At 46.4% G+C, this 19,155-nt stretch overlaps 1 long non-coding RNA gene across 1 annotated transcript in view; it reads right to left on the bottom strand.

Moving 5' to 3' along the window:
- LOC311517313 overlaps positions 1-19,155 on the bottom strand; it is a 69,868-nt gene that overhangs the window by 32,246 nt on the left and 18,467 nt on the right. The window lies entirely within an intron of this gene.

The following is a 19,155-nucleotide window of genomic DNA, read 5'->3' on the forward strand; positions in this document are numbered from 1 at the left end:
CAGGCATTAAAAAAAAAAAAAGCAAGAGAGACCGCACTGTCTTTTTCTCTCTTTATATAATTGGAAGAGAAATCATATGGACACAGGTGGGTTCCAAATAATGATGTTACTAACTATACACAAATATGCAAGGCCTATCTATATACCCTAGACTGCTATGGCTGATTTCTGGCAGGGTCTAAAACATAGAACACAATCAGTGTCACTAGCAGGCTTACAAACCAGTCAAAGAGATAGTACCCAGTTCCTGTAGATCTCACATCATTTCTCTTGCCTTCATTAGGCAATTTAAAAAGCAGAGTCTTAAGTCCTAAATTAGTCCCTTCTACTGAGGTGTGCACAAGGGGGAAGTGTTTGGGAAACCACAGAGGTCTCAACTCAGAGCTGCTACCATGTTCTCCTCATTCACCTGATAATTACTGTCCCTTTTGAAAGAATAAATTGTAGCCACAGGAGTGGGGAAGGTGGTGTGGCCCTGCTAGCAGGAAGAGTCTGAGGAGCCACAGGCAAATTTAGTGCCATCCAACAGATGGAAATAGAACTCCATACACAGACTGCTTCCGGCTGACTGGGCAAGTCACTAATGTCTGTATGCCCCAGTCCCCCCTTCCCTATCTTCAAAATGAGGATAGTCACCCACTTTTGGAAAGCAGTATATGTTCAGATGGAAAGCACTAGTCATCATCCCTTCATTATTCCTAGCCTCCCTCAGCCTCTAGCACAGTTAGGCACTTTGGTGTTATTTGATCGCTCTGCGACTGTTTGTTACACCTTTCCATGGTGGACGGAAGCCATGACGGGCAAGAAATTGCTCAGGTCACTATGATCAACTCTGATAGCACTAGCTGAACCAAAGTGGCCTATAACTGGACAACATCAAACTTCCCCCAAAAGTTACTTTGGTTGAAACTTTCTGGATTTTCAATGAAAAACCAAATCAGAGTTTGTTTTTTCTTCTCATGTAACTTCCAGAAGACAGGGTGGTAGTGGGGAATAAAGTATGGAAAGGGGTGTGTGTGTGGGGGGGGGTAGGTAAACAACTGTTTCAGCCACTGTGGTTTTAAAGTTTTATATTTAGGTTTTTATCTCATGATACATGCTGTCCCAGAGCCCAAGTCTCCAATTCTTCAAACTTCAACCAGTTTTCTGCTCCTCTGTCTGTTGCTCATAAACATTACCTATCTATTTCACAAGCCTTTTCAAGTTTCATTTACTAGTATCAGGTTTCAGAGTGGTAGCCGTGTTAGTCTAGATCAGCAAAAATAATGAGGCTTCCTTGTGGCACCTTAGAGACTAACAAATTTATTTGGGCATAAGCTTTCATGGGTTAGAACCTTTGTTGGTTTTGGTAAAGTTTGGAAGTTTTCAAAAGATAACAGATTTATACCCCTCCCCTCATTTGTGATTTGGCAAACAGTTCCCCTCATCTGACCAGCTGTAATTGATGTAGATCATGAGTGAAATCCTGGCCCCATTGAAGTGAATGGGGGCCAGGATTTCACCCATAAATCTGATCTTGAATAATGACCCAATTTTAAACAAGCTGTCGGAGTTAAATTGGCCATCATATACACATGATCAAAAATGTTTCTCATTTTGTTGGTATGTTATTCTGCCCCCCTCTACCTGTTCAACAAAGGCTATAGGTCTGTTACATGTCTCAGCTTGACTGCCTGGCTCTTTAGCTCAAACTATAGAGATCCATGCTATTAGCTCTGGAGGTCACCCATTCAATCCCCAGTATTAGCCCAAATGGTGTGGGTTTACCCAGCATTCAATCTGCTGTGGGCCTCTGATGTGTAGGATGAGCTTCCTCTGCCCATAGGAAGTATGAAATCTGCTGGTCAGTATACCGTATATATAATCTTATGTCTGACTGACAGAAGGGAACAAAAAACTCAGCCAGCACATAAACAGAGACAAGAGATGGCAGAGACATGTAGGCAAAAAATAGCAGCAAGGTCACACATGACAGATGTACAAGGACAGCTCTACTGCTGCAAGTCATTTCCCAAGAACCATTGTGCTGAAGGGATGACCCCAGTGAGTCATCCCCCCACTTCAGATACACAGGAAGCTGGCAATGACTGAAAGGAGCTCACCCATTAGTCACCTTCAGGACTTGGCAATGGTGATGCCAGAAAAATCAACCAAACAGAAAATTTCCTGAGAGCACATGGCAAGAGAAAGGAAGGATACAATATAAAGCCACAATGTGGAAAAACAGTATATTCTTGCCTGGTCATTTAAGAGACTAGTTAAGTTAATCAAGATTCAGTTTTGTTGTCCGAACAGATATGTTACAAGAGTGGTTTATAAGAGAGCTGTCTGTATGTAAATAGTTACTAGATAAGGCACCAGCTGTTGCCATTCAAGAAATTAGATTAAGCCTGTTTTTTGTAGGACCAGTACATCTTGTTGCTATGCCAAGCAAATGGTTCTGTGTGCCTCTCTGAAGAATCTGGTTTGCAAACGTGTTTCTACAAGACTCAATTTTATAGTATCTTAAACATGCTTCTAGGATAGGATTATTGTACTCTACATAAACAAACAGGCATATCAAGATTATAGCCCTATTCTTTCACAGCTAAAGATTAGCAAAGGTTTCAGAGTAGCAGCCATGTTAGTCTGTATCCGCAAAAAGAACAGGAGTACTTGTGGCACCTTCGAGACTAACAAATTTGTTAGAGCATAAGCTTTCGTGAGCTACAGCTCACTTCCTCAGATGCATAGAATGGAACATATAGTAAGACTTTTATATATATATAACTATGTTCCATTCTATGCACGCGCTCGAGTGTATGCACACGCACACACCCCACACACAGAAGGGTGAAGTTGCCATACAAACTGTAAGAGGCTAATTAAGATGAGCTATTATCAATAGGAGAAAAAAAAACTTGTAGTGATAATCAAGATGGCCCATTTAGACAGTTGACAAGAAGGTGTGAGGAGACTTAGCATGGGGAAATAGATTCAATATGTGTAATGACCCAGCCACTCCCAGTCTCTGTTCAAACCCAAGTTAATGGTATCTAGTTTGCATATTAATTCAAGCTCAGCAGTCTCGGAGTCTGTTTTTGAAGCTTTTCTGTTGCAAAATTGCCACCCTTAAATCTGTTACTGAGTGGCCAGAGAGATTGAAGTGTTCTCCTACCGGTTTTTGAATGTTATGATTCCTGATGTCAGATTTGTGTCCATTTATTCTTTTGTGTAGAGACTGTCTGGTTTGGGCAATGTACATGGCAGAGGGGCACTGCTGGTACATGATGGCTAGGTCATTACACATATTGAATCTATTTCCCTATATTAAAGTATCCTCACACCTTTTTGTCAGCTGTCTAAATGGGCCATCTTGATTATCACTACAAAAGTTTCTCTCCTGCTGCTAACAGCTCAACTAACTAGCCTCTTATAGTTTGTATGGAAACTTTAAACTTCTCTGTATGTGTATATATCTATCTATACATCTTACTATGTTCCATTCTATGCATCTGATGAAGTGGGCTGTAGCCCACGAAAGCTTGTGCTCTAATAAATTTGTTAGTATCTAAGGTCCTGTTATTTTAACATTAGCATGGTGTCCCTGCAGGATAGTAACACTTGTGGTAACGGCGCACAAAGAGGCAGGCTATCAGCATTTCCAGACTCACTTTTAGGTGGGTTAGAATACAAACAAGAGGCAGTTTTCACAAAGCCCAGGACTTTTATTTTAAGATCCTGATCAAGGAACAAAACTGAATTCTTCCATCAAGTCTGCCAGCGGAGGCTCCAGAACAATTTGTTTTCTATCCATCTTCCCACTACAGTATATATTGTGAGAACAGAAGGACAATGAAACAGATTACCTAGGGAGGTTGTGGAAGCACCGTCGCTGAAGGTTTTCAAAAGGAGGCTGGGTAGAGGTATCTCTTGGATGGTTCAGCCACAACAAATCCTGCACCCGGTGGGCCAGCCTCTATTCCACCTTAGTCCCGAGGCCCACCGGGGATATCAGTTGGCGGCTCCTTCACGGGGCTGTGAGCACGGGCATGTACTTGGCGCGGTTCACTCCAATCCCGGACACCTGCCCCTTTTGCGGCAGGATGGAAACCTTGGCGCATGTCTATCTGGAGTGCGCCAGGTTGCAGCCCCTATTCCGGCTCCTCACGAATATTTTGTTAATGTTTTGGTTGCACTTTTCTCCTCACCTCCTTATCTACGCACGCCCTGTCCATGGCCCCACTAAGTCACGAGACCTCCTGGTCAACCTCCTCCTGGCCCTGGCTAAAGTGGCCATCTATAAAACCAGGGTGAGGAGGTCAGCCGATGGAGTCTCCTGCGCCTGCGGGGCCTATTTCCAGTCCTCCGTCCGTTCACGCCTCCGGACAGAGTTCCTGTGGGCGGTGTCCAGTGACTCCCTTGATGCCTCTGAGGAGCGGTGGGCGCTGCCCAGGGTTCTCTGCTCGGCGTCCCTGTCCGGTTCCCTTCGTTTGACCCTTTGACCACACTCCCGTCCCTGTTGTTCATTAGTTGTCCCCCGTAATTACTTGGTTTCCCAGGTCCCGTGGATCTCCCCCTTAGGCGGGGTGGGGGAAGATTCTTCAGCAGTGGGCGAGCATCGCTCGCCCACTTCCTGGATCCCAATAAGACAACAAATCCTGCTAGGATTTGGATTAGATGACCCTTGTAGTTCTTTCTAACCCTATGGTTCTATGATCAATCACATTTCCAAACAGAGGCCCATTAGGGATAAGAATCTAAAAAGGACTCTGCCACCTTAAGTTCTGTCCCACTCCCTTACTGTCTCACAAGACAGACAGAAAACCTGCATACAAATCCTGACAAGAAAGTGACATTCTATACTTTGGGGGAGCACCCTCTAACCCCCATGTATATACAGTTGTGATCTTGCATTTAAAGCATGCCATGTAAGGTATCGGGGAAAAGGTTATGATAAGGTGAAAGTCATTGTTCTATCTAAATATGTAGAGCATTAATGCATATGAAGTTATGAAAATGGTGTATGGTGGTCACTAAAACATGCTTTAAATTGGGGAATCAGCCAAATATTAGCTCCCAAGAGACAACAGCAAGGAAAGTAACCAATGTCCAAGCCAGTGTCAAACAACCCGGAACAGCCATTGTCCAGCAAGAGAGCGACAGTTCAATGACTCACCTGCATAAGGCCACACCAGGAAAATTGCTCAACCTTCCCTGGGGACTCAGCAATACCCACCAGGCATGCCTGGACTCGTGTTCTCCAAGCACATGGACAAAGGATATAAAAACAGAACACAGTGGCCCCATGCTCAGCCTTTCCTCTTCCCCTCACCTATGCTGCAAGCAACAAGGACACTCTGAAGACTCCAACAGGAGACTGGCACAGGTTTCAAGGATAAGAGTGGTGTCCTATGAACTGCAATATCCAGGGGGGTGAGAAAAACTGCTTAATCTAGATGTTGCTCAGTCTAATGGGGTTGAGAGTTTAGACTGTTTATATTTCTTCATTTTCTTTTGGGAACTAGCTGACTTTAAGTGATTATGTGTGATAGTCAAAGTCTTTTTTTAGTCAATACATTTGTTTACCTGTTTATCTTTACAAGTGAGTTTGCCTAAAGTATTTGGTAAATCTGCTCAGGTTTACAAAGGCTGGTGTATATCTACTTTCCATTGATGAAGTGGTGAACCAATAAATAAAAACTTGCACTGCTTATCTTGAGCAGTGCAAGATGGTATATTCCTGAGGCACAAGGCTGGGGGGATTCAGCTGGTGCCTTTCACCGTGTGATTGAGTGGCTCTTGGAGCATTCATGCAATCTAGCTGGGTGTGGGACTCCACATGCAGTTGTATTGAGTGATAACAGTGCCCGGAGAGGTTTGTTGCTTGTCACTAGCAAAGCATTGAGAGAGACAGTCCAGGCTGGAGAGTTAAAGGGGGCAAAGCAGTCCAACAGTCACAGGCTGCACCCAGGGATCCTGTCACAGAAACCTTATAGTAATTTGGCTGTGTAAACACTGACATGGAGTGATTTCTCCCCCATAAGCCACATGTAGGCAAAGCAGTCTTTAAAGCCAGAATCTAATTTACCAGACCAAATACCTCTATGCATTCTGATGGGGGGGGGGAGGGAGAGGGGGTGCAAAACAAAACCAACCATGTTTTTCTCCAGACAGCTTCAGCATCAAGAAAGGGGGGGTGAGGTGGAGAGGCAGAGGAGGAGCCTCTATAATTAAGAGCCAGGCACTTTCAGGAGAAAAAGAATATTGAGATTTATGGGAAGTGATTGAAGAGAAGTGCTGCATTTATAACAGGAAATTAAAATAGTAGGAAACAGAAACACACTGAATGTATATGGGAGGAGACACCATCTGAATTAAAAACCCTCCAACTTTTGTTCTTCCCTCCAAAAGGACTAATTTGTTTTTCCTCAGTATTCTAGCATAATAGGCAACAGGACTCAATATTAAGGAGTTGTTTTGACACTAGTCTCTGTTGTACTTCATCAGGTGGTATGAAGTTGGAGTGATTTCTCTTCTTGAAGAATGCTCTACCCATCTCTTTAGTTTTGTTCCCCAAATACTGGTGCTGAGCAGTGTCCATTTTGGGGTTGTCAGTTGGGAGCATAGAGCCTGATTGCGCTCTTCAGAGAAGAGGATCTAAAAAAGGTGAGGAACCTGCTTAACCTGCCACATTTGCTTCTTAGAGTTCCTTCCCATGTTTCCTCTTGAGGGCAGGAAGCTCCTGTCCATCAGCCCCTGCAATATCATCTACCCATTTATCTTCAGTATCAGTTGCTTGATCTGGCAGTATATATGTGAGTGGAGGGGTGACGTAGGCATTTCTGGAAGGTTCTTAGATTCAAGAGAATCTAGGTGGATGTCCTTAAGAAAAGCTATGGAGCATGAACAGAAAAAAAAGTCTATTGACATGATATGGCTGCTGGGGACTAAAGGGGGTTCTTATAACAGGGCCCTGTCAAGCTGTCCTACAGTGGCTTCAGAGCCCAGGTACCAACCTCAGGGCAGACTGTTAAACTCCAAGGCACAAACCTCACACTGATTGTGAATTCTATAGATTTCACTAACCAATCAAGTGCAAACTCCTCAGGCACTACAAGACCCTTAATCTGGAGTCCCCTTAGGTACTGTGATCTGTCTTGTTTATTTTGAGCTTGTCTTTCTGACAGATGGCTCCTTTCAGCAGTGGTTCTCAACCTTTCCAGACTACTATACCCCTTTTAGGAGTCTGATTTGTCTTGCATATCCCAAGTTTCACCTCACAAAAAATATCACAGCATACTTACTGAAAAATTGCTTATTTTATAATTATGATAAAATGAGAAAGTAAGTCGATTGGAATATAAATTAGGGCTCTCAGGTGATTAATTCAATCATGCGAGTTAACTGCAATTAATCAACAGCCCCAATAAATATTGTACTTACATTTCAGTGTTTAATAGAAAGCAGTATAAACAAGTTATTGTCTGTATGAAATTTTAGCTTCTACTGACTTCCCTGGTGCTTTTTATGTAGCCTGTTGTAAAACTAGAAGAATATCTAGATGTGTTTATGTACCCCATGGAAGACCTCTGCGTACTCCTGGTTGAGAACCACTGCCTTACAGCATGGACCACAGCAATATTCAGGTTACTCTCAGTCCCAATGGTCTTGTCACTTACTCCAGGACCCAGATCAATTGCACTTTAGATTTCACACCAAAAAGACAAACACTAACAGATCCTATTTAAAAAAAACACTTTAAAGGTTTTTTTTAAATGGGAAAATGAAAACAAGAGTTATTTATGAGGTTAAAACAGGTAAACACAAATGAGTTTATAGGTAAGCAACCGTTTTCATGTTCTCTCCACAGCTACTAATGCGGAGAGTGGACTAGATGATACATCTGAGAGAAGGGAACAGAAGGAGACTCTGCTGATTGGAAGGTATGAGATGCACCGTCCTAGGGATGGGGGTTCCACAACCACTGCTCCCAAGAGGAGGTGGTGGGTGGTGGTGGTCGTCAGGGACTCTCTCCTCAGGGGGACTGAGTCATCTGCCACCCTGACCGGGAAAACCGAGAAGTCTGCTGCTTGCCAGGAGCTAGGATTCACGATGTGACGAGAGACTGCTGGGACTCATCAAGCCCTTGGATTGCTACCCCTTCCTGCTTTTCCACGTGGGCACCAATGATACTGCCAAGAATGACCTTGAGCGGATCACTGCAGACTACATGACTCTGGGAAGAAGGATAAAGGAGTTTGAAGCGCAAGTGGTGTTCTCATCCATTCTCCCCATGGAATGAAAAGGCCTGAGTAGAGACTGTCGAATCGTGGAAGTCAACGAATGGCTACGCAGGTGGTATCTGAGAGAAGGCTTTGGATTCTTTGACCATGGGATGGTGTTCCAAGAAGGAGTGCTAGGCAGAGATGGGCTCCACCTAACGAAGAGAGGGAAGAGCATCTTTGCAAGCAGGCTGGCTAACCTAGTGAGGAGGGCTTTAAACTAGGTTCACCAGGGGAAGGAGACCAAAGCCCTGAGGTAAGTGGGGACATGGGATACCGGGAGGAAGCACAAGCAGGGGAGCGTGAAAGGGGAGAGCTCCTGCCTCATACTAAGAAAGCAGGACAAAACAGCAAGTTCTCAAGTGCCTATACACAAATGTAAGAAGCCTGGGAAACCAGCAGGGAGAACTGGAAGTCCTGGCACAGTCAAGGAATTATGATGTGATTGGAGTAACAGAGACTTGGTGGGATAACTCACATGACTGGAGTACTGTCATGGATGGATATAAACTGTTCAGGAAGGACAGAAAAGGTGAGGGAGTTGCATTGTATGTAAGAGAGCAGTATGACTGCTCAGAGCTCTGGTATGAAACTGCAGAAAAACCTGAGTGTCTCTGGATTAAGTTTAGAAGCATGAGCAACAAGGGTGATGTCGTGGTGGGAGTCTGCTATAGACCACTGGACCAGGGGGATGAAGTGGACGAGGCTTTCTTCTGGCAACTCACGGAAGTTACTAGATCACAGGCCCTGGTTCTCATGGGAGACTTCAATCACCCTGATATCTGCTGGGAGAGCAGTACAGCAGTGCACAGAAAATCCAGGAAGTTTTTGGAAAGGGTAAAGGACAATTTCCTGGTGCAAGTGCTGGAGGAACCAACTAGGGGTGGAGCTCTTCTTGACCTGCTGCTCACAAACTGGGAAGAATTACTAGTGGAAGCAAAAGTGGATGGGAACCTGGGAGGCAGTGACCATGAGATGGTCGTGTTCAGGATCTTGACACAGGGAAGAAAGGAGAGCAGCAGAATATGGACCCTGGGACTTCAGAAAAAGCAGACTGACAACCTCAAAGAACTGATGGGCAGGATCCCCTGGGAGAACAACATGAGGGGGAAAGGATCTAGGAGAGCTGGCTGTATTTTAAAGAATCCTTATTGAGGTTACAGGGACAAACCATCCTGATGTGTAGAAAGAACAATAAATATGGCAGGTGACCAGCTTGGCTTAACAGTGAAATCCTTGCTGATCTTAAATAAAAAAAAGAAGCTTACAAGAAGTGGAAGATTGGACAAATGACCAGGGAAGAGTATAAAAATATTGCTCAAGCATGCAGGAGTGAAATCAGGAAGGCCAAATCACACCTGGAGTTGCAGCTAGCAAGAAATGTTAAGAGTAACAAGAAGGGTTTCTTCAGGTATGTTAGCAATAAGAAGAAAGTCAAGGAAAGCATGGGCCCCTTACTGAATGAGGGAGGCAACCTAGTGACAGAGGATGTGGAAAAAGCTAATGTACTCAGTGCTTTTTTTGCCTCTGTCTTCATGAACAAGGTCAGCTCCCAGCCTGCTGCAACGGGCAGCACAGCATGGGGAGGAAGTGACCAGCCCTCTGAAGAAAGAAGTGGTTCGGGGCTATTTAGAAAAGCTGGATGAGCACAAGTCCATGGGGCCGGATGCGCTGCATCCGAGAGTGCTAAAGGAGTTGGCGGCTGTGATTGCAGAGCCATTGACCATTATCTTTGAAAACTCATGGTGATCGGGGGAAGTCCTGAACAACTGGAAAAAGGCTAATGTAGTGCCCATCTTTAAAAAAGGGAAGGAGGATGATCCTGGGAACTACAGGCCAGTCAGCCTCACCTCAGTCCCTGGAAAAATCATGGAGCAGATCAAGGAATCAGTTCTGAAGCACTTAGAGGAAAGGAAAGTGATCAGGAACAGTCAGCATGGATTCACCATGGGCAAGTCGTGCCTCACTAATCTAATTGCCTTCTATGATGAGATAACTGGCTCTGTGGATGAGGGGAAAGCTGTGGATGTGTTGTTCCTTGACTTTAGCAAAGCTTTTGACACGGTCTCCCACAGTATTCTTGCCAGTAAGTTAAAGAAGTATGGGCTGGATGAATGGACTATAAGGTGGATAGAAAGCTGGCTAGATTGTTGGGCTAAATGGGTAGTGATCAATGGCTCCTTGTCTAGTTGACAGTCGGTATCAAGTGGAGTGCCCCAAGGGTCAGTCCTCGGGCCAGTTTTGTTCAATATCTTCATTAATTATCTGGAGGATGGTTTGGATTGCACCCTCAGCAAGTTTGCAGATGACACTAAATGGGGGGGAGGGGAGGTAAATATGCTGGAGGGTATGGATAGGATCCAGAGGGCCCTAGACAAATTGGAGGATTGGGCCAAAAGAAATCTGATGAGGTTCAACAAGGACAAGTGCAGAGTCCTGCATTTAGGATGGAAGAATCCCATGCACCGCTACAGACTAGGGACTGAATGGCTAGGCAGCAGTTCTGCAGAGAAGGACCTAGGGGTGACAGTGGACGAGAAGCTGGATATGAGTCAGTCTGTCCTTGTTGCCAAGAGGCCAATTGCATTTTGGGATGTCTAAGTAGGGGCATTGCCAGCAGATCAAGGGATGTAATTGTTCTCCTTTATTCGACATTGGTGAGGCCTCATCTGGAGTACTGTGTCCAGTTTTGGGCCCAACACTACAAGAAGGATGTGGAAAAAATTGGAAAACATCCAGCGGAGGGCAACAAAAATGATTAGGGGACTGGAACACATGACTTATGAGTAAAAAGAAAAGGAATACTTGTGGCACCTTAGAGACTAACCAATTTATTTGAGCATGAGCTTTCGTGAGCTACAGCTCACTTCATCCGATCACACATCCGATGAAGTGAGCTCTAGCTCACGAAAGCTCATGCTCAAATAAATTGGTTAGTCTCTAAGGTGCCACAAGTACTCCTTTTCTTTTTGCGAATACAGACTAACACGGCTGTTACTCTGAGACTTATGAGTAGAGGCTGAGGGAACTGGGATTGTTTAGTCTGTGGAAGAGAAGAATGAGGGGGGATTTGATAGCTGCTTTCAACTACCTGAAAAGGGGTTCCAAAGAGGATGGATCTAGACTGTTCTCAGTGGTAGCAGATGACAGAACGAGGAGTAATGGTCTCAAGTTGCAGTGGAGGAGGTTTAGGTTGGATATTAGGAAAAACTTTCACTAGGAGAGTGGTGAAGCACTGGAATGCATTACCTAATGAGGTGGTGGAATCTCCTTCCTTAGAATTTAAGGTCACGCTTGACAAAGCCCTGACTGAGATGATTTAGTTGGGGATTGGTCCTGCTTTGAGCAGGGGGTTGGACTAGATGACCTCCTGAGGTCCCTTCCAACCCTGATAGTCTATGAGTTACCTTTTGAAATTTAAGATTTGTTGCGGTTCAGTGATGAGACAGAACACAGCTTTATGCAAGCAAACAGGCTGGTCAGCGGAGATGGGCTGTTCTGCCCCCCCTGCCTTCCACCTTCTCCTTTTATTATATTTCTCCCCCTAAGCATTACACACTGCTACACAAAGGAATGTCTGACGTTGATTCATATGCTTAGTTACCATCCTCTATCTACTACGATCCTGGTTCTCAGGCCTTGAGCCCAGGCTAAAGAAACCTCCCACAGTTGCTGTCCAAACAATCAAGTTCTCAGGGTTCATATCTAGCCCTTGTCCTTGGATAGAGCAATGTGTGCATTGCTCCTAGGAAACAGTCAGGGTGTGCCCCACCTGCTTCCAGGTGGAATAGCTAGACATTAACCCTTCATCTCCCCTTTTTTGTTTATTGAAGTTGGCCATCTCATGGTAGCCGCCAATTTGTTTTGTCATGCTATTTAACTCCCAGACAGACAAGGACATAACCTGGGGAGCTTTCCAGGGCAAAATTTCACAAAGTCTTAACAAGGAAGGAATACATTGTACACAGCAACAACAAAAAATAAGCCCAATGATTACAAACACAAAATAACCAAAAACTTAACATCTGCAATATAATCATCTAAAAGGGGTACACTTCTTTTACTACAATTGTAACCAGCAAAAGGCAATATAAGTATCATTCTACTAAGACAGCAAAGGGTGCCATCACTTAAATTTGCAGGAATATAATTAAAGGTGCATGAACCACAAGTAAAAACCCATCCTGATGGTAGGATGATATGGCCATAATTATATGAAACATTAACAGCATGGGAACAATTTAAAAGGGATTGAGAAATTTTTTGACAGCCCAATGGCACCTTTGTACTAGTGCAGTTAACTACACGCGCACAGGTGACATTGTGAGCCCCGGCCGGGTACAGCGTGTGAAGGGATATAGCCATGCGAGGCAGAATATAGTTGGCCGGGCCCCAATTAGCCATGCTAGAGTACTGGGAGAAAAGATTAGCATAAGCAAAGAGCAGTATCTTATTCTCCTTCGGACTTGTAACGGGGGAGGCGCTTCCGAGCCAACCCCTACAGAAAATAGCAGGCACAAAAGGCACACAATCATCACAGAATTAGCAGTGATTTGGGCGAGAATCGCCACAAACAAAGTCTTAGAAGTTTCTGGCTGCTGATCTGCTGCCAGTTTTCGTTGAGCCGTGGCGACCAACGCTTTTACTGCTCCCCATGTCACGGGCTGGCTTGGGACGCTACGCCTCCTCCGTTTCCGTCCCGCCGTTGTCGACTCGGGGGGCAACGCGGTCTCCTCCAAGGTCAGCTGAAACTCTGGTATGGGATTCGACAGCCCCTGGTGCCATGCCATGTTGTTTAAGTGCTGGTCGCACGCACCGGGCTGGAACCCACAACGGTCCTGCAGGGAGAGACACAGCAGCATATCCCCGACCCCAAGTGATTAGAGGTGCTGGGCCCAGCCACTGTGGATCGGGCAGCTGACGGTAAAAGACACGCGGTCTTTCCAGTACCTCAGATTTGTAAAAATGCCGATCCGCAGGGGTCTGCTGATCTGCATTCAGTGTTAAATTATTTAAAGTAAACAAGAGGATATACATTTGTTGTTGAATGTCTCCTAAGGTTCGGAGACGCAGCTCCCCTTGTTTTAATTGTTTATCTAGCAAGGTTTTGAGTGTGCGATTGGCATGTTCAACAATGGCTTGGCCCGTGGAATTATAAGGGATTCCGTGTTTAAGACGGACGTCCCAGCGGGCACAAAAGGTGGAGAGGGCTGCAGAGCAGTAGGCTGGGGCATTATCTGTTTTAATTTGGCAAGGGCGACCCATAACAGAAAAGCAGGCCAGCAAATGGTGAATAACTTTGTTAGTGGCTTCCCCACGTTGTGGGGTTGCCCAAAGGAAGCCTGAATAAGTATCAACGGAAACATGTAAAAATGAATAGGGGCGGAATTGTGGTACATGAGTAACATCCATTTGCCACAGCTGATTTGCTGCGGTACCTCGGGGGTTAACGGCATAAGAAAAAGTAGGAGCAGCAGCAGCACAGTGGGGGCAGGAACGAACAATGGAACGTGCATGATCAGCAGGAATATGAAACTGCCGGGCCAAAACAGAGGCAGACTGATGAAAAAAGGCATGGCTTTCAATGGGGTCAGAAAAAAGGGAATGTACCTGACCACGCAACGCGCGATCGGCGCGTGCATTGCCCTCAGTGAGTGGCCCAGGCAGGGGGGTATGACTGCGAATATGAGCAACAAAGTAAGGGAAATGACGAGTGGCAAGAAGATGCTGTAAAGACAAAAACAGGCGAAGGAGGTCTGCATCAACCTGAGGGGTAATGAGGGCAAGGGGTAAATGATCAATTACCTGATAAACATAATGGGTATCCACAATTAAATTAAAGGGACAATCAGCAAAAAGTTGAAAGGCCAAAATAACAGCAGCTAATTCTGAACGCTGTGCCGAACGCTGAGGCAGTGTAAAACAAGAATGCCAACGAGGGGGGTCACCCAACTGATAAGTGACTACACCTCGGTGGGGAGAGCCATCAGTAAAAAGAGTGACAGCGGAAATAATGGGTTGAGAGCGGCTAAGACAATGAACAACTAGGGGCACCTTTTGGGTAATGACCAATCGAGGATCTTTTGGAGGATTGTAAGAAATCTCTCCCACATAATCACAAAGAGCAACCTGCCAGGGCAAGGAGGTGTGGCACAAAGAGTCAAATTCAGTACGGGACAAGGGGAGCACAATGGCAACTAAATCAGTGCCAGTGAGTTGCACTGCACGGTGGCGGGCTTTACGAACAAGATCAGATAGGGCATCTAAATACGGATAAATATTTCGAGGAGGGGTGGATGAAAGGTACAGCCACTCTATAATAGAGACGGCTGTATCTGTACGGGGTACAAACAGAGCCGCAGTTGGCTTATGAGGGGTGGCAAGAAGAACCAATTGTAAGGGACGGACCTCCGGGAGTCTGTCCACAAACTGCTGACTCAAGGCTGCATTGATCTGTCGAATGCAGGCAGTATGCTTTTCAGTGATGGCAATAACCGCACCCGGTGCCCGAGCTCCACGCAGGAGCTCAAACAACGGCTGCAGCATTGAAGTGGGGAGACGAAAATAGGGCCGAATCCAATTTAAATGACCCAAAATCTGTTGTAATTTAACAAGGGTTAGGGGTTGAGGTAAAATTAATTCCGGACGAACCGGAGCAGCATAGGTTTGTAAAACCTTATATCCAAGGTAGTGGTAGGGATAAGAGCGTTGGATTTTTTCTGGTGCCACTAACAGGCCATTTTGGCCGAGAATCTGAGATAAAGATTCAAGCTGTTGTGCCGTGACCCGGGGACCGCTTAGCAAAATGTCATCCATGTAATGGTAGACCTTCAGCGAAGGGTACCGGGCACGAAAAGGGGCAAGGGCCCGATCCACAAAAAGCTGACAAAAGGTTGGACTATTTTGCATTCCCTGGGGCAAGACCTTCCACTGATACCTTTGAGAGGGTTGCTGATTATTATATTGTGGCACCGTAAATGCAAATTTTTCACGATCTTGAGGGCAAAGGGGGATGGTGAAAAAACAATCTTTTAAATCTAATACACAAAGTTGATCGGTTTGAGGAATTAAATTTGGATTTGGCAAGCCAAACTGCAAGGGGCCCATAGGTTGGATGCATTTATTTATTTCCCTTAAATCATGTAACAGCCGCCAAGCACCTGATTTTTTCTTAATAACGAACACCGGGGTGTTCCAGGGACTGGTGGAGCTCTCCAATCGCTGTGCTTGCAAATGCTGCTGCACAAGTGAATGAAGTGCTTTTAGCTTTTCTAGAGGGAGGGGCCACTGGTCAATCCATACGGGCTCTAAGGATTGCCATACCAAGGGCAAGGCGGAGGGCACGGTGGGTGAGGGAGGGTTTTGGGCCATCAAATATTAATATCGAGGGTGGTGTCTAACTTTGTAAGTAAATCACGGCCCCAAATATTGAGGTGGACAGGGAGCACAAAAGGGCGGATTGTAGCAAGGGCACGGCCTCCTGGTTTAGAGACCATGACCCAAGACAAACTTTGGCGCCCGGGTTTGCTACCCCCAATCCCCCACAACTCTTTAGAAGGAACTGTAGGCCAACTAACCGGCCACTCCAGATCACGAATCACTGTAACGTCAGCTCCAGTGTCCACCAGCCCTGTAAAAGGAACATCATTTAAGAGAAGTGTTAACTGAGGTTTCGAGGGGCGGACTGACATCGTCAGAGCAACAAGTGGAGAAGACGCGCTGTGAAACGGCGAGTGAGACAACGTAGATCCAAAGCCTCCTCCACCCCGAGTTCGATCCTCGGCAGCTGGCACCTGATAGGGGAATAAAATCAATTGTGCAATTGACCGTCCACGCGGGAGCGACTGTGGAAGATGAGTCCACACCTGAACCTTAATAATGCCAGTGTAATCAGCATCAATGACCCCTGGAATGACAAAAAAGCCCTGTTTCCCAGCATGTGAGTGAGGGAGAACAAGACCTACAAAGCCGGCAGGGAGAGGTCCCATCACCTGTGTAGGTATGGCACAGACCTCCCCTGGCAGCTGAAAGTCAGTGTCCTCCTGCATGATCAAATCAAGCCCTGCACTTCCAGCAGTCGCTGCCCTCATAGAGTCTACGGATTCCAAGGCAGAGGAGCGATTGCCTGAGTAGGAAACACCCCCGTTTGGCCCTGGGTTCTGGGGGGACCCGTCGCGCGGTTTCCCGACCCGCTACGACACTGATTAGCCCAGTGATAACCTTTCCCACACTTGGGGCACTTCTTTGAGGGTCGGGCTGGTGCCTTAGATGAGCGGCACTCCCGCTGAAAATGACCCTCCTTTCCACAGCGGTAACAGCGCTTCCCCTCCTTCCCAGTTTTTCTGAGGGCGGCAGGCAGAACTCCAGCCTTATGGGCTTGTGTGCCGATGTTCTGGCATGCCCGCAGCATGTCTGAGAGCTCTAAAATACCAGAGACTTGTGCTGCCTGGAGAGCACGGCGGCAATCCTCATTTGCATTTTCAACTGCCAATTTTAACAGGAGCTCGTGAGCTGCCTCAGTGTTATCCACCTGTCGGAGGATAGCCTCCTGCAATCTGCTGGTAAAATCCAAAAAGGACTCTAAGGCACCCTGACGGATACTGACAAAGCTTTTGGTAGGCTTGCCTGAATCCGGGACCTTCTTGAAAGCATGCTGGGCACAGGTGGAAATAATGGGGAAGACGGCCTGAGGGAGTTGAGACTGCATCTCAATAGTAGCAAACTGGCCCTCCCCTGCCAAATGCTCATAAATGATACCTTGCTCTCTATATACCTGGGCTTGGCGTTCTGCCATCTGCCGATACTCACTAAGCCAAATAACATACTGACTGGGTGACAACAACATGCGCAGCAGCGTTTTCCAATCCTCAGGGATTAGGGAGTACCCAGCACCCATCCCTTCAATGAGACCACGCACAAAGGTGCTAGTCAGGCCAAATTCACGAATTGCTTTCTTTACCTCTCTAACCACCGAGTATGGCAGAGTGGTCCAGGTGCCCACGGGGTTGCCCTGGTCATCATTCTGCCAGGTCACCGGGCAAACGGAGACCAGATCAGCCAGCTCCTCTGCTGTAAGATCTGATCGAGCTTTCGCTGCGTGAACCATTTGTTGCACCAGCGAAAGCTTCTGAGCAGATGCAGATGACTCTCCGGGGGGCCCCACGCGGGGAGGGTGATCACACACCGGCTCCGGTGGGGAAGGCCAGGGAGGCGGTGGTAATAGAGGCACTGGGGGCGAAGCAGGGGGAGGGATGGCTGCAGGAGCGGACGGGGGTGGCGAGAGCACCAGCTTCGCGAGGGAGGGTCTGTCCGAGGCGACACGCTGTACCACGTCGCGGCAGAGGTGCCAGGCATGTAAAGCCTGCACGGGTGCCCGAGGCTCTTTGTGCAATGTCTGGCCCAATCGCTCCCAGTCCGCTAGCTTAAGGCTTCCAGCTTCAGGATACCACGGGCACTTGGCACGCACCTCCTGTAGCAGGAGAGTGAGTTCTCGAGCCGGGCAGTCATGCTGAGCCTTACGCAGCAAATACTGCAGCTCATTGCGGTGTTGCACTTGCAAAGCAGAGAGGGAGCTTCCCATACTTACCACAATGAAAAATACTCACCGGGATCCACGAAGTGGATGAGTGACGCGTCTGAAACCCTTGCCGGGCGAGGTGAGTGCTGAGGGCCCCACGTTTGGGCGCCAGTTGTTGCGGTTCAGTGATGAGACAGAACACAGCTTTATGCAAGCAAACAGGCTGGTCAGCGGAGATGGGCTGTTCTGCCCCCCCTGCCTTCCACCTTCTCCTTTTATTATATTTCTCCCCCTAAGCATTACACACTGCTACACAAAGGAATGTCTGACGTTGATTCATATGCTTAGTTACCATCCTCTATCTACTACAATCCTGGTTCTCAGGCCTTGAGCCCAGGCTAAAGAAACCTCCCACAGTTGCTGTCCAAACAATCAAGTTCTCAGGGTTCATATCTAGCCCTTGTCCTTGGATAGAGCAATGTGTGCATTGCTCCTAGGAAACAGTCAGGGTGTGCCCCGCCTGCTTCCAGGTGGAATAGCTAGACATTAACCCTTCAAAGATTGTAATATGGATTTTGCTTATTATAGAAGCTTCTGTGTCCTTTAGGGCTAACCCAGGCTAACAGCTGGAGTTCTTTCTTATGCCTAGAAAGCTTGCTCCCAGAGTCCAGGCAGCAAGAGCTCCTCTTTGTTAAGGGTTTTTATTCCCATCCCTGTAGCACTTCAGTGAAGACCCTGCTATGCTGATGGGAGAGCTTCTCCCATTTGCATAGTTAATCCCCCTCCCCAATAGGTGGTAGCTATGTCAATGGGAGAAGTCCTATTGTCTACATGGGGGCAGGAGGGTTAGGTCAGTATAACTGCATCACTCAGGGGTGTGGATTTTTCAGACCCCTGAGTGACAGTTATACAGATGTAAGTTTATAGTGTAGACCTGGCCAAAGTCTTTTGTCTTCTTTAGTGTTCCAATCTAGTCCATCTAGTGTCAATGGACTTTCCTTGTCAGGCAGCACATAACACCCTCTTTTGGAGGCCAGCATTTCACACAAGTTAATGTCTGTTGATTTACAGAGGCAGAGGCTTACAGTGTGAATGCTCAAGTATTACAATATGGGATACCGATGTTATAACTGAGATAAATGAATCCAGCAACTCACATTCAATAAAGTCTAAACACTGAACAGATTCTTATAATTCTAAGACCTATTTTAATAACATTAACACCCAGGTGAGCCAGATTGATTCTGGCTATGTATTTGTCAATATTCAACTAAGGCATGGACACCTTGACATGAGCTGGCACCTGATATGCCAGTATCAGAAGCCCTTTTAAACATTAACATTCCACACAAAAAAAGTGATTTTATTCATGAT

This window comes from Lepidochelys olivacea (assembly GCF_965140295.1).
Source record: "Lepidochelys olivacea isolate rLepOli2 genome assembly, chromosome: 2".
Lineage (NCBI taxonomy): Eukaryota > Metazoa > Chordata > Testudines > Cheloniidae > Lepidochelys > Lepidochelys olivacea.